At 38.0% G+C, this 14,544-nt stretch overlaps 1 protein-coding gene across 3 annotated transcripts in view; it reads left to right on the forward strand.

The window, feature by feature from the left end:
* The first annotated feature begins 3,528 nt into the window (after positions 1-3,528).
* LOC116178683 (probable G-protein coupled receptor CG31760) overlaps positions 3,529-14,544 on the forward strand; it is a 107,497-nt gene continuing 96,481 nt past the window's right edge. For all 3 annotated transcript variants that reach the window (XM_031498256.1, XM_031498258.1, XM_031498257.1), the window contains exon 1: positions 3,529-3,753. The gene's annotated coding sequence lies outside the window, so the exon portion shown is untranslated. The remainder of the gene's footprint in view (positions 3,754-14,544) is intronic.

Genomic DNA, 14,544 nt, shown 5'->3' on the forward strand with positions numbered 1-14,544 from the left:
GACATACGAGTGTGGTAACCTTGGATTAAGTCCACCATTACCTGGGAGTGCCGACACCTTTGACATATCTTTCCACCTGCACAACGGGTCATGGAGGAGATTTGAGATTCGATCCTTAACAGAGGAACAACTTCCGTAACTTTAGCGCTTTAGTTAATAAAAATTTTTGCCCCTTCAGGCTCATATGCGATTACATTCAAACTCATCAGTACCTATTTAGTATCTTTGCCATCTCGGTTAAGATATGATCGAGTTTGAAACGCGAATGTTGTTGGGGACCACCAATTCCTCCTGAAGAGTTTGCCCAATTAAGTACCGTACCTGGTATAGAAACAGATTACGAGTAGAGTGAGGCCTTTCAGGCACTATTTAACTAATTATATACCGAGCCCTGCGGCTTGGGACGTTTTCAGATTGTCCAAAACGAATTACCGCTGTGGAAGATCTCAAGCCCTTATTTTGTGTTCCAACCCTGAGCTAGTTAGCCGTTTATGCGGCGGATTTGAGCAAACGCAGCGTACATTGCCAACCGTTATAGGAGTTATATCCGATCACGATAAGGGATCGAGGAGGATATGATTGGTAAAAATTAATTCTTTTCCTTAAGACCCTTCATTAGAGTACCATGAAGGATGAAACAAGTTCCACCTCACAAACCCCCTCTTTTGATAAGGGGCCAGAAGGAATGGAGGTAGCTGGTAGGAAACAGTTTCTTTTGTTGATACATTTAATTAAAATACCATGAAGGATAATTTCAACCCCCCTCTCTCCATCTCCCAATGATATCGAAAAGGAGTCGCGCGGGCAAGTGTGTAGGTACAAGCCAATTCATTTCGATGAGAGTCTTCATTAGAATACCCTGAACGGTAGAACGTGTACCAGTACCAGATGGCGGCACAGTCGTTGATACCGCTGATGCATAGATTTAAAATGTAATAGACAAACTGATAATAAAAGACTTCATAAACTGGGTTTACCCTTATATAATAAACTGCTTTCGAACAGAAGGCTGAAACTTTCTATGACGGCACCTTATAATTCGATTACCCTTACCAGCCCACCCTAATACCCCACTTTTAAAACAAACTTCTTCCAATTTCATCATTCTTGCTTACCTACTACCTAGAGAAACCTGACTTTTTAAAGAAATCACCCGAGAACCAAGAGCCACACAGAATCTTTTAATAATAATTAATCTTATTTTAGGAGAACTTGGTAGGAAATTGGACAGACTTGGAATGAAAGTAAAAAACGGTGATAGTAATACGGGGAAAGCTTCAAAGTAGTTTGGGAGTGTTTTAAAAACAGTTTGAGGACCTTAAGAGCGACGTGTCAGGAAATTAAGAGAAGGAAGGGAACATGGGTAGAACCTGATAAGTACCTGACGAGTTTAAGGGGAGGAAATTGAAGGATAAAAGAGAAACTGTAGTGTTGATAATAAAAATCGGTTTCCATATTGAGGCGTCCGTTTGGTTGGTTTGCGGAAAATAATTGGAAAATTACCGTAATGCCGCTTGTGGAATTTAATAATCGGTTCCTTTCACATAGTTCTTTGTTTCGTCAACCAAGGCCCTGCAGTGTCCCCCGTGGTATTTTTGGCTCTCCCATCTTAAATTTCTTTTCTCGCAGTGAAGTATCTGCCTTTGAGTTGATTAGATACAAATGGTTGTACGCCATTACTTTTCTGACTTCGCGTCTACCTGAAAAGAGATTTACCATATTAATCTTTGGAGTGGTTTCTCTTTCTCTCTTTGATGCCTGTGGTGGCTCCATTACAACGTTTTTACGGATCTGCATTTCCATATTAACAATACGTGGGTTTTACCGTCACTCATACTCAACTCTTCCCTCAAAGTTCCCTTTTGGATTACCTTTTACGTTGATTTACCTGGATTTTACTTACGACCCCCGCAGTAAGTTGATGATATAGCATTTCTACTTGGATCCGCCATTTTGGTTAGGTTAGTACAGGCGGACGACACGCGATAGATGGAGTTTCTACATTCCCGGCTTGGAAATTCTACCTACAATAACCATATGAATCTACTTCATTCTGTCAACATTAATCTCTACACTTCGAATTTTATACCTGGAGATTTCAAGACAGTTTCTATAACTGTTAGCATTTACGAAACCTTGGAAATTGTTACTGTTGTAGATCGCTTTATGAAAAATAGGCGACGGATCGTGCACGTTGAAATCTCGCCGACGGTAACATGAAACTTCTTTTAATTTTCAAATGATTTCTCGGAATTCTGTCTTTTCTGGTGTATACTTGTATGTTGTAAATTACGAGCAAACCACCATTTTATTAACAATCTAATCTAAAATCCAATCTGATGGTTCACACTCTATTAAGTGTCCCACACTGGTAGCAACGGCTTTCCAAACGCGAATCTTTTCCAAATTCTATCAGAAATCATGCGATACTATTGGCTCTACTACGATCAAGACAACTGCTGCCCCTTTTTAGTATCACCTGTATAAGTAAGACCGCCATGGTTTTTTTTAATTGTGGAAATCGAACTCTCGAAATCTTGTTGATTCATTTCCTCCTGATCAAGAGAATGATCTAATGCTGAGCTAGCAATTGTGACCCAATACATTTAGAAAAAGAAAATGATATAAATCGCGGATATAATTAAACGGTGGAAAAAACGCACCACGTCTGCGCTCCACCATGAACATCATTTATTTGGACAACTATACTTTAACGCCATCATATTTTATGCTTCCGTAGAAAATTAAAAAAGTTAATATTTGAAAGCCTGCAGGAGAATGTTTATTTCGTTTATTTTTCTTTTAGGAATAACAAGATTTTTTCTTCGAAGCGAGTTATCCCGTTACCACCTGTAATTTATTGTGGTAAGGGTTAGCCACAACACGGCTGCGGTGAAAAATCCCATCCCCGAGCTGAACATAGAGGCATACAAGTAGGTAGTTAAAGTTCCAGCAGCCATTTTGTAAGGGATCCTCAAAGTTTTTTCATCGATTTGAAAGCGAATTACTTGAAAAACAAGAAAAGCTCTTGTACTAAATCATAACTGTCAATGAAATTAAGGATGGCATTTCAGAAGTAACAATACGGTTAAGCAATTTTCAAGAACCGCAGCATTTATCTACGTCAGTACTGCATGAATCAAAGAGGACGCAAAACGCACGCATTTATCATGGTAATGAAAAGGTTCGCGCCCCGTTCTCCTGACAGTTTTCCAATTTATTTGGGTAGATCTCCTAAGAAACCTATCACCTTAAGTACATTATAAAAATACTGTTCCACTCGGTTCGCATTAGATCAATATCGCGCTCCTGTAACTCAAAATTTGAGGTAATTTAGCGCCCGAGGACGTGCTGACCATGCGAATTTCCAACACAATACGCAACATCATCGCAAGACGTAATCGCCCATTATTTTAATAATGAACCAAAAAAATCGTAATCACCTCGTATTGGTCGCGCGTTTGCGCCGTTACCGGCAGCTTTCGGGCTTCCGCTGAAAGCTCCCGTAAAATCCAGTCTGCAGCTTACGTTTTGAAACGAGGTCGCGTTTTCGCATACGCGCACTCGGAACGTTAATGGTGCGTGTTTTATTGCTTATTTATTTACCGCTAACAAATTGATAAACGGCACGCGAACGCCTATAACGTAATTATGACGGACAGGGCACGCGACCCCACTAACGAATTATAGAGTGCGAGATTTTAGGCCGGACGTAGCTAAATTGAACCAGAAAAATTCTGCCAAACAGATCAGGTAAGGTGACTTGAATTTTCCCATGGCGACCGACGCTGCGGAGCATCTGTTGTTTTCGCAATGAAAAAAAAACGCACTTCCTGTGGACCGGGCGAGTACATAAGTGTTTCACTTAGCGTGGGAAAAATGATTTAGCCGTGTCCTTATTGATTATTTACAAGCAAAACCAATTGTTGCATGTCTCTGATTTGGAGTTTGTACACAATTGGGGCGGTACTTTGTTATTGTTACAAAGACAGGGGACAAATTAGCCCTTATCTTTTTGTTGCATTGTTGTAAATGGTGGGGTCAGTTTGGGTTTACACACGAGCCACAATAGAGGCCCAAGACTTGGTGGCCCTAGGTGATATTATTGTAGAGAAGGCTTTTGCTCCAGAAACTTATGAAACTTTACTACGAATTTTCAGATAGTGACATTAATTATGTGAGTTGTTGCCCTTTGATGTTAATTATTGAACTAAATCAGAAAACTGGATTTTCTCGGTCAAAGTAGAGAGAGTATGTTGGATGATAAGTTTTTAAATATTTTTCCATTGATTGAGGTTCACATTTCACAAAGAAAAAAGGAAAAATCCTCCCGAGTTCCTTGAATATGAAACAAGAAATATCACAACATTCATTTCAAAACGAACCACTAAAAAGAATTGCAAAAAAACGTCCAATTAGGTATAGCCTAGGGGGAAGCTTCATGAAAGATTTGCCTTAGTTTACCCCCAATTGCCCCTACTTTAAGTTATAATTTACAGCGCCCATCATTTTAAAGATGATAACATTGTACATTACAAAATCACCCTCAAATCAAGTTTCGATCCTTCACCTGGGCGTCTTTTTGCAATTTTTGTTTTTGATCAAAATCACAAATTAGAATCGGTGGCTCCTTTCATTTTTATAGTCGAATTAATAAGGTTGAACATTTTTTGCTAGTCTAAAGGAAATTCCATGATTAGGAACTCATAGATAACAACTTCGAAACTTTAGAGTAATTTACAATGAACATGAGAAGAGTAGGTAATGAATTCTTGGGGAAACTTGAAAGGAATTTAATGGGAACGTGGAGAAATACCTCGGGAATTTGAAAAGGAATGACGAACTTGAAAACCATTGCAGGGAAACATAACTGAAAATTGAGTACATACTTGGATGAGAGGTGACGAAGAGGCGGAACTTGAGAAGAACAATACTCTTGTGAGAAATGTGGTGTAAATGTGTAAGAAACTAAAGAAGAACTACAGAGCAATGTACGTAGGAACAGCGTAGGAGAAAGAAAGGAGATTAAGGGCAGTATGAAAGGAAGAGAAAAGGAAAAATGGAAGAAAGGATTACATTAACTAACAACAGGAAACATTTAATTATTTCTCGAGGTGGAGTTTTTGAAAGTAAAACGTGCATAACTTATGTACATTCGACAACCAATTTGTCTGAGATTTTGCGTACCCTTTCCTTTAGGGGGGAGGGGGGAAGAAATTAGTTTAATCTGTTCTCTACTAACTCCCACCCTCCTCTCTTACCCCTTTTCAAACATGGCGTGAGGGGCATTGCCTTTATTTTTAATGGTATCCTAATGTGGTGAATTAGAAGTGTTGGATGGGAGTACTCATAAAGGGAAAATGGAACGTCAGGACGGGAGACATCTACTGGTGATGTCAACACTTTTAGTACTAATATCTGCAGAACGTAGTGTCGGAGGAGGGTACTGTCAAAGAGCGGAAAGATCGTCTAAACACATCCATTGGCAATGTGAAGACTTAATTATGGATATCTCAAGGGAAAAGGGAAAAGCAACATTTTGGAGAATTTTTTTAAAATGTAAACGGGATCATAGGATGAGGTCGCCTGATTTTTTGAAAATTTATTCCATTCTTATCATTTGAAGACTACGTAATAATTATTTACATAGTGATGAAATTATCGGACCTTCTTTATCGAAAAATCGTATGGGAAGTGGTACTTTTTTTCACGATTTTTACTATGCGTTTCCATGGAGTTTAGTCCTGTCTATGAACAATATCATCCATTTTTGAGTGACAGTTAATCGCGAATGTCAATAAAATTATTCAATTGTAGGTTATTATGGATCACTATGCAGAAAAATTTCGTGTGCAACACGTGTTGAAAGTGTCTTTTTTCCATGAATTTGCTTGATTAACTCGGGCTTCGCCCTCATTAATCAAACTGCAAATTCATGAAAATAAGTATCACTTTCAAAACTAGTTGTACAAGCACGATACACTTACAACGGTATGCTCTTGCGCATCTAGAGTGACGTCACGTGCGAACAAAACCACAGAATATAGAGCAAAATTTCGCTTCTTAGATCGACAAATCACACTGATTTTGTGTAGAGATCGTCGCGGCGGGTATTTCCTGTGATTTGGTGATCGTATGAAATAAACTCGAATCAAAAATATTGGCCCTAAACATGAAGTGCGGCTTTTTCAGTAAATATTATGTAATTAATGCCTTATTAAAAGATGGAATTTCTCTTCCGTTTCCATTTTATTTTGATTTTCATTATTACGTGGTAGTTTTAAAGTAGGTAAAGCATCAGGTTTCAAATGTCCGCTGTTTTTAAAAGTAGGTTTAATTAAGAAATCGTTCCCTTAGCGGTGCTTCAAAACGGCTGGCTTCAACATGTTCAGAGCAAATACAGGCTATGGAATTAAACAGCAATGGAAAGACTTAAATACACCACTTAATATTAATGTAACACCATTTTTCAAGTTAATTTTGTCGTTACGACGACTTGCAACAATCCATTTTTGAGAAAAGTTTTCAATTTTCCGAAATCGAAAGTATTTTATTTCCGTTCGTTTTGTTTTTCTATTAGAATTGCCCCATTGAGCCACTACAGAACCTGGCATTTTGGAAATTTCACTAATGATTAATTAGCTATCAACAAATTAACGCTAAACCTCGTAGATACAAGATACTTATAAGTTGCAAAACTGTCACGCGTGACATGTGTACCACTAGTTCGGTCCTGGCGTAAACATTTGAATTTTGGCGCCACATGTTCGCAGGTGACGTAATGCGCAGTAGAAAACGCGTTTGAGAAAAATAATGAGCATACCGTGTGTAAGTGTATCGTGTGTACAAGTAACTATTTCCCTTCTAATGAAACAAACGAAGGAAATAAAAATTATAGTTCAATCAATTCAAACATTTATTGACGCCAACTGGCAACAATTACTACAAAATACAAAACCAAATCTAAAACTGATGCATTTTTTCCCTTTTTCGTAAAACCATTCTCTTCGATTTCTTTCCGCTTCACCCCTCTTCCAGCACTTCACTCCTGCTTTCCCATTTTCTTTCCATTCCCATGCGCTCGACATGTTCCTCTCCTCACACTCGGAATCATCTTTCCACCTCTGTTGCCATTATTATAGTGTGGTCCGCGTAATTCGGGGGCCATGTTTTCCTTCTTCCCATTATGATCCCTCCACTTTGACCTTGTCTTAATATTTTTTCCATATCCCTAAATAAAGTTCGACTAAGAGAACATCCCTGTCTCAGTCGTTTATTTGTCCAGAACACCTTAGAGTCCTTCCCTCCTGCCCTTACCCTCATTATTGTCTCTTCATATAACCCCTAGGTTCTTCCCTCTAGCTTCTTCCCTATTTTCCCATTTTCTATCATTTTCCATACTTTTTGTCTTGCCACACAGCCGCCTTAAATCAATCAAAAATACTATCACCTTTCCGGTTATTTTTTCCACCAACCTGTGTGGGTGTAGAATTGCTTTTATTTTGCATTTATTCATGTGCTATGGAGTTACCTTTTTAGTTTTTGTTGACGTGGGAAATCGTACTTAATTTGAACTTCCAAAGGCGACTCGATCGCCACTCATTTTTGATCGCCCGTTTATGAATATATCTAGCTTAAGCCGGTTCTACACCTTGTATCCCCGCCCCTGCCCTTTGTGAATCACATTTGTGTTTCTCTTCTTCTATTTCTCTTACCTTTGCATATATTCTATACCAATCCATATCTTGTTAAATAGTTTCCTTATCTTTTCCTTCATTATTAATCTGTGGCGAAATTCCTCATTTTCTAATTCATCCTTCCTTGCCGCTTTCCCTTTCTTCACTTTCTTTAACTTCTGCTCAATCCCTTCTCTTGATACCTCGTCTCCTTCAACCTCCTTTCTTACTACTTCCTCTATCACCTCCTCTTTCTCCTGCTTTCACTGTGGTACCTTAATAAAGTTCCCTATGTGTATGCCTCTTCCATTTGTTCTGTTTTTCCCTTTTCCTCTGTTTATCGTCTTCCAAAAGTACTTCTCTGTTTTTATTCGTATTTTTTCTGTCTCTGCATCTTTTTCTCTTTACATTTTCTTTTGTACTTTTTTTTCTGTTCTCCCAGCTCCTCCTTAATTTCTGATATTCTTCTTTTTCCATCATTATTCTACACATGTTGCTTTTTGTGTAGACTCCCAGCTGTTCCATCACTCCTTTCTATTATCTCTCCCCTCCTCTTGATTTACCTGTTTCCACGTTATTGCTTTATTAATACTTTTCTCTCGACTTTCCTTCATATGTTTACACTGTTTCTCTATACTCACTGGTATTTCTTCTTGTTTTTGCTTCTGTAGTCTCCTTCTATACGACTCTACGGGTCTCTTGTCCATAACTGTGTTTCCCTTCGTCTTGATTTTTTTATCTTTTCCTTAAGACTTATTTCCATTGATTGGTGATTCAATTCAAACCTTGCTCCTACCTTAAATTATTCTATTCCTCCCAGTATTTTTTCATTTACTGTTGTGTAATCAATTACCGACTTCTCTTTGTTGAGCCTCTTTATCCCTTGATTTTCTGTCTTGTGTTCCTCTTCCCGTTTCGACCCACTTCCCTTTATCCTCTGTTTTCGCATTAATATCTCCCCCAAATTTGCCCCTACTCTTCCGTTTCATCCACCATATCCTCTATTTTATTTTTCAAGTTTGTCATTCCTTCTCTGTTGTACATATTAAATTTATCACCTTAATTTTCTTTCCTTCCTCCTCTTTCCTTTCCTACTCCCATTCCCGTTAACCTTTTTTAACCTTGTTAATATACCTCCCTCTACTATTTCATTTATATTATCCCTCTCCGAAACTTGATTCTTCCACGTGCACACACTGGATATATTTATTTTCTCTTCTATCTCTCTATCTTCTATAGTTTTGCCAACAATACTTACAGCAGCTTATTTTAATCATTTAAGTTTAAACTATTTTAACCATAATGAAGAAGGTAAGAAGAATTTAATACGAATTTGATGGGAAATTTGCTGAGCGTGAAATCATATTGATCTATGGAGAAATTGAAGAAGCTGAGAAGTTTGAATGAAGATAAAGGAACTTGAGAAGAATCTGATGAGAACTTCTGGAATTTTTAAGACTTGAGATATACCCTCGGATATACCTCAAAGACAATTAAGGGGAGACTGTGAAGGACTTGAGGACTAAAATGTTAAAAAAAATGCGGGGGAATTTGAGAAGAGGGAAAACGTGGAAGGATTCGAGCGGATATAAATGAAATTCTACCAATTCTACTAATTTAAGGTCCCGGAAACAGAAACCACAATAATATCGAACGCGTTTCAACAGCAAAGCTATTCGGCGACTAGTTAGTACAAGACGCAAGATATATTTGTTTCTCATCAATAATGTTAAATAATTATACCACGAATATTTACAAAATAGTACCCCGAAGTTGGTGGGGAGAGGGCCACTAATTATGATACCCTAGGACACTCTGTTGCGGAGTAGAAAACGTACAAGATTACAATTCCTGCTTACATATCGTGGTGTCAATTCATCAACTTTCCCAATTTCTGTGTCTATTTGAAATAAAATTCCCCAAATCCTATAAAACAAACACAATTTTTCAGTACAGGGTGGCTCGCTCCCATCTTCAGCATTGTTTCAACCTAGAGGAACGACACTCCCTTGCAGTATACACAACAATGTTTTACAATATGTTTTTAGTTTTAAAGCAGCTTTTATTGGTGGATATATTATTATGAATATCAGTTTCCCTAGTTAGTGAAGCAAAAACAATTTCATTCAAGTTCTCAAATTTCTTATACGTTCTTCTCAAGCGTTGCTCTTTTTCTTATTAAGTTTCCCTTAGGATCCTCATAAATCTCCATAAGTCTCCTCAAGTTTTGTCTCATGTGTCTCAGTTTCCCTTCAAATTATATAAATTTTTACAATCCCTTTTTTGCCGTCAAGCTTCTCTCAATTTCCTCGTTCGTATCACTTTGTTCTCATGCCTCAGGTAAGTTTATTTCAAGTTCTTCCCCATTCTTTTGCAGATTTTTTTTCAAATTCGAGTAATATCCTTTTCTAGTAAATTCCTCTGCAGTTTCGTTAAAATTCATTTTTTCTTCGTGTTAATATGTTGCTCTTTAGGTTTTTTAGAGATCTTCACTAACAGAACAGTTATTACTCATACCGCTGAAGCGAAATATTAAGCTTGTTTTCCAACAAGGTAGCACACCTCGTACCACATAATCCTCTTTTTACAAAAACAAATTTTTTGTGGTGTCTTCATACAATAAATTTTTTACGTGTTTTTCCCTCACAATTTAAATATACCGTAATTGAGAATTGGGTAGGTACACACAAAGGTTTTATGTGGAGTAGTGAAACGACTGAAAAAGCAATGCAACTATATTTTTCTTGTGATGTTAAAGGCGTAAACGATACATTTATAAAACGTGCCCTATCCAAAAGTATCCGCACAGTCCAAGAGCGACTGCAAAATACATACTTTCCAACTGTTGTTCAATTTCAAATTTTGCGGTTTCCAAAATGAGCCAAAATGGCTGCTATTCGCTTTATTTTAGTAATCTAGGGATTTTAATATGTGTCATTGGCCATACTTCATTCTTTTGTAAAGGTGCTATCTACGGTCGTTGCGATATGAAGTTCCGCTATCGTTGTGTGACCCAATTACGATAGATAAACAGGTTTCGGCGATAAGAAAGCACAGGTGTGCAGTTTATCGTGCGACGACGCTTTAATTTGTTAAGGAGGGAGGAAAAAAAGGAAAAGAAGGGGAAGTTGTTTTAAATAGCAGAGGAAGACGTACGAGTAAATCGTCTTTTGTTGGGTGGTAGACGTTAATCGTTGTTTTTCTTTGTGAGGTTTATGCACACTCATGAAATTACATTACCTACTGTATTGAGTATAGAACTGATCGAAAGTCGAAATTTCAAGATATACAAGATCTAACCAAGTTGGTAATAGTGGCCTGGTCATTGGTATCCCGTATAGAATTATTGAATACATGTGTAATCTGATTAATTGTGACCAGTCCAGACCACGTAACAAAGTTGCAGGGTTAGCAGAAAGTAATGGAAAATGGGGCACGGTAAGTGAAGGGATGAGGGTAGGTATGTCTAAGCCATGATTTACGAAGACAAAGCTCATCTACATCTTCTGCATTTGTCAGACTGGTATAACCTACGACTACAATTTTTTCGCACAATTTATACTTTCGTCCCCTTATACTTGTTGAAGGGTATATAATCTAAAATTTAAATAAACTGAAGGCGCTTTGCCGCATTTGAACGTTGTAACCTAGCACGTACTTTATTAGTTTTTATCGCCAAATTCCCTCCTTTCCGCAAGTGACACTCCAAATAAAATTGACGTTAAGCGTGATTTAGGTTTAAACGCCCACTTTAATAAGTAAGTGTCTCAGATAAAAATTCCCGAACACGCCCGCTCCTCAATATTCAACAGTGATACAGGGAATCATTTCGGTCCTTGCAGACAGATAAATTGCAGCTGGTAGTACCTGCTCTAGAGGGTGTGCTTTAGCTTCGAGCGTCCTTCGCCTAACAAACGATCGAGGAAATATTTACATTTTCTCTCCAAAGGTGATGAGAAATGCAAAAAACTGTGAAAGAAGGTCCACTTTAAGCGCTGGCCATTGTGTTTCAGAACGTTCGCGACATCAAGATGGATAAAAAACTCCTTTTCTAAAGCTGGTAGCCAGTTTGATTAAAATGAAACCGAGATGAAATTTTCAATTTTGCACCGTTCACTCTAGGGAGACGAACTCGTTAGCTTTGCATCTCAGGTTCGCATATCATTTTTTTTAATAGACCATTAGGTAAGTGGGTACATAGTATCGTATTTTTACTTATTTTCAGGTATAATTTCAGCAAAACTTGATTCCTTTGTTCCACGGTAAGTGGAAACACTTAGCAAAATCTTATTTCCTTACTCAATTCCTAGGTGTTCTTGGTATATGCTTTGCTGTTCTCGTCCTCCCTTGGGCTATATTCCTTGCTTTTCTTTGCGCAACAAGTTAATCTCATGATGTTTTTACGCTCTTGGAGTGATTTCTATATCTTTACATCTTCCGCATATGCCCTAAGTGTTCTTTGGCATTCACTTGATGTGCGTATTAAAATGGATTTACGTCTAATAATCGACCACTTCGCACTTCCGTAATGGAAATACCTTCCAGAGTTGTGTGTAAGGACAATAAAGGCAAAGTTATAAGCTTCTTGGGTCGCCATTTATTACGGTTTTCATGGCAGTATTAGGAAAATGGCACGCTATTATGGGAAACATTAGCGTTATTTCGAAATATTTTTAAGTTTCGTCAAAATAAAAGAACGGAATTGATTGTTCTCAATTTAAAGGCGACAAAAATCTCCCGAAGCCGATGACATTTTCAGGGTTACAACTCTAATAGCACTATGATGACCGCAATGGATTTGTTGCACTGCAATGTTAAATGTCAGAGAGTTTTATGTGTCCTCAATTAGTGTAACTAAAACAAATGTGAGTGGCCTAAATAATGACAAACGGAACAGATAATTTCCATTAATTAAAACTGTTGCTAAATGACGTACACTACTCGCGGAAATTATTTTATACATCGCCAAGGGACATTTTTTTCCAAATTCGCTTTACGTTGTTACACAAACCTAAAACAAATAAAAGCAGTGGTGGAGTGTCCCATTGCCCTATATTAAAATTTATTGAATGATTGAATGAAGAACAATAATTAACGATTACAAACAATCATAACAAACATCACAATTGGTTCTTTTCAGCACTACAGAATGTATTCAAAGAAATTCGTGAACCTCCTTCAATAAATAAATACTTAGGGTGTATTTTCAAAACTCAATAATCTGGAATCTTACAAATTTTGCTTAAAAGTGAAAGAAGAATTTAAATCTCGAATAATATACAGGGTGTTCTCTTTCAAAAAACGCAAATTTAATGTTCCACACCTTTATGACCAACCCTGTATAATTAAACTTATTACTTACTGGCAACCGGAAAACTTGAAGCTTCCCGAAAAGCGTTACAGACAATTGTAGACCTCGGAGTAGTACGACGGTCGGACAGCCCGTGGGAATCACCTCTGCTCCTGGTGCCCAAGAAAGATACCGAATGGAGACCGTGCGGAGACTACCGCGCACTCAACGCACGAACCATCCCGAATCGCTACCCGATCCCACACATCGAATTCCCAGGAATTGGCAGCGACCTGGTGAAGGCGTATCATCAAATTCCAGTTGCGGAAGAAGACATTCCTGCGCCAGATACTGGGGGTGGAAAACTACTCCCGAAGGTTTATGAAAAACGCCGCAAACACCCAGGCATCGCTGCGTGAACTACTAAAAGGGAAGATCAAAGGAAACCAGCCACTACCGAAGCTCAGGAAGCATTCCAGCTATGCAAACAGCAAGTTGCCACTGCAACCATGCTACATCACCCCGAAACAGGCACAACTCTGAGCATAAAGACAGATTTGTTTGTTGGCTTTTGGTTTTTGTTTGTGCATTTTTTTGTTATGAAATAAATATTAGTGTCGAAAACACTAAAGCACGATGGAGCCTCTGGTATACAAATATTATGCGTTTGATTTCTAAAACTGTTTGCGATGTCTCGTAAATGAACCTTATTAATTTTGAGCTCATTCCTCTATATAAAACTCGCAATTTTCGGGAAAAATCCAAAAAAAATCAGTAAAATTTACTGTATCAACTTTCTTATTTGTGGATTGATCTTTTTGATTTCAGCGGCGACTCTTCCCACTAAAAGCAAATGCGATGTTTCTGATATTTTAAAGCCACCTCTAATAAAACCACACTAATACTCACTAAGTTAACATAATCGGCGGCCAATTGACCCGATTTCGTTATCTCTATTCTTGAGAGAATTTGTTTGATGGTTGATTGTAGTAGTAGGGGAGCCCAATAGGAGATTTTGGGATTTACTCGGGCGCGCCAGATTAAAGTAAGGTGGGTTGACTACGTGTTGAAAAGTGTGCATTTCAATAATCTGGCGATTTGAGCGTGACGCGAGAGTGGGAAGGTTACAAACTTGCAAAAAAGCGATCCCTTGACGTCCTCGATCTAATCTACAAAGTTCAATAGGTCGCTACGAAGTTCGAGTAAATCCCCTGAGAAGTTTGAGCTTTTATTCAATGAAAAATGACGAGAACTCCGCTTCCTGTACGAGAGGAGGCATCAGAAGAATTGCTACAAGGCGTGCACCCAGATGTCTGGGGGCCAGTTTGAGTAGAATCAAAGAGAAAAGTATAGTAATTTAGCAGTATTCATCGCAGACAATAATAAAAATCGTTTTGGCTGATCCTTTTTTGTGGCACTCGAGCTTCTTTTACATAATATTCTTCACTGCCTTTTTTCTATTTCTTGTTTCTTCACATTCCCTCAAAACCGGATTCTCCTTATTGTTTAATTTGTAGATTCGTCGGATTCTTTGGAATCTTCTTTCGTTTCTTCAAACCCTTCTTTTGATTCTTCCAT

The sequence above is a fragment of the Photinus pyralis genome, unplaced genomic scaffold (genome assembly GCF_008802855.1).
Source record: "Photinus pyralis isolate 1611_PpyrPB1 unplaced genomic scaffold, Ppyr1.3 Ppyr1.4_LG8, whole genome shotgun sequence".
NCBI classification, from domain to species: Eukaryota; Metazoa; Arthropoda; class Insecta; order Coleoptera; family Lampyridae; genus Photinus; species Photinus pyralis.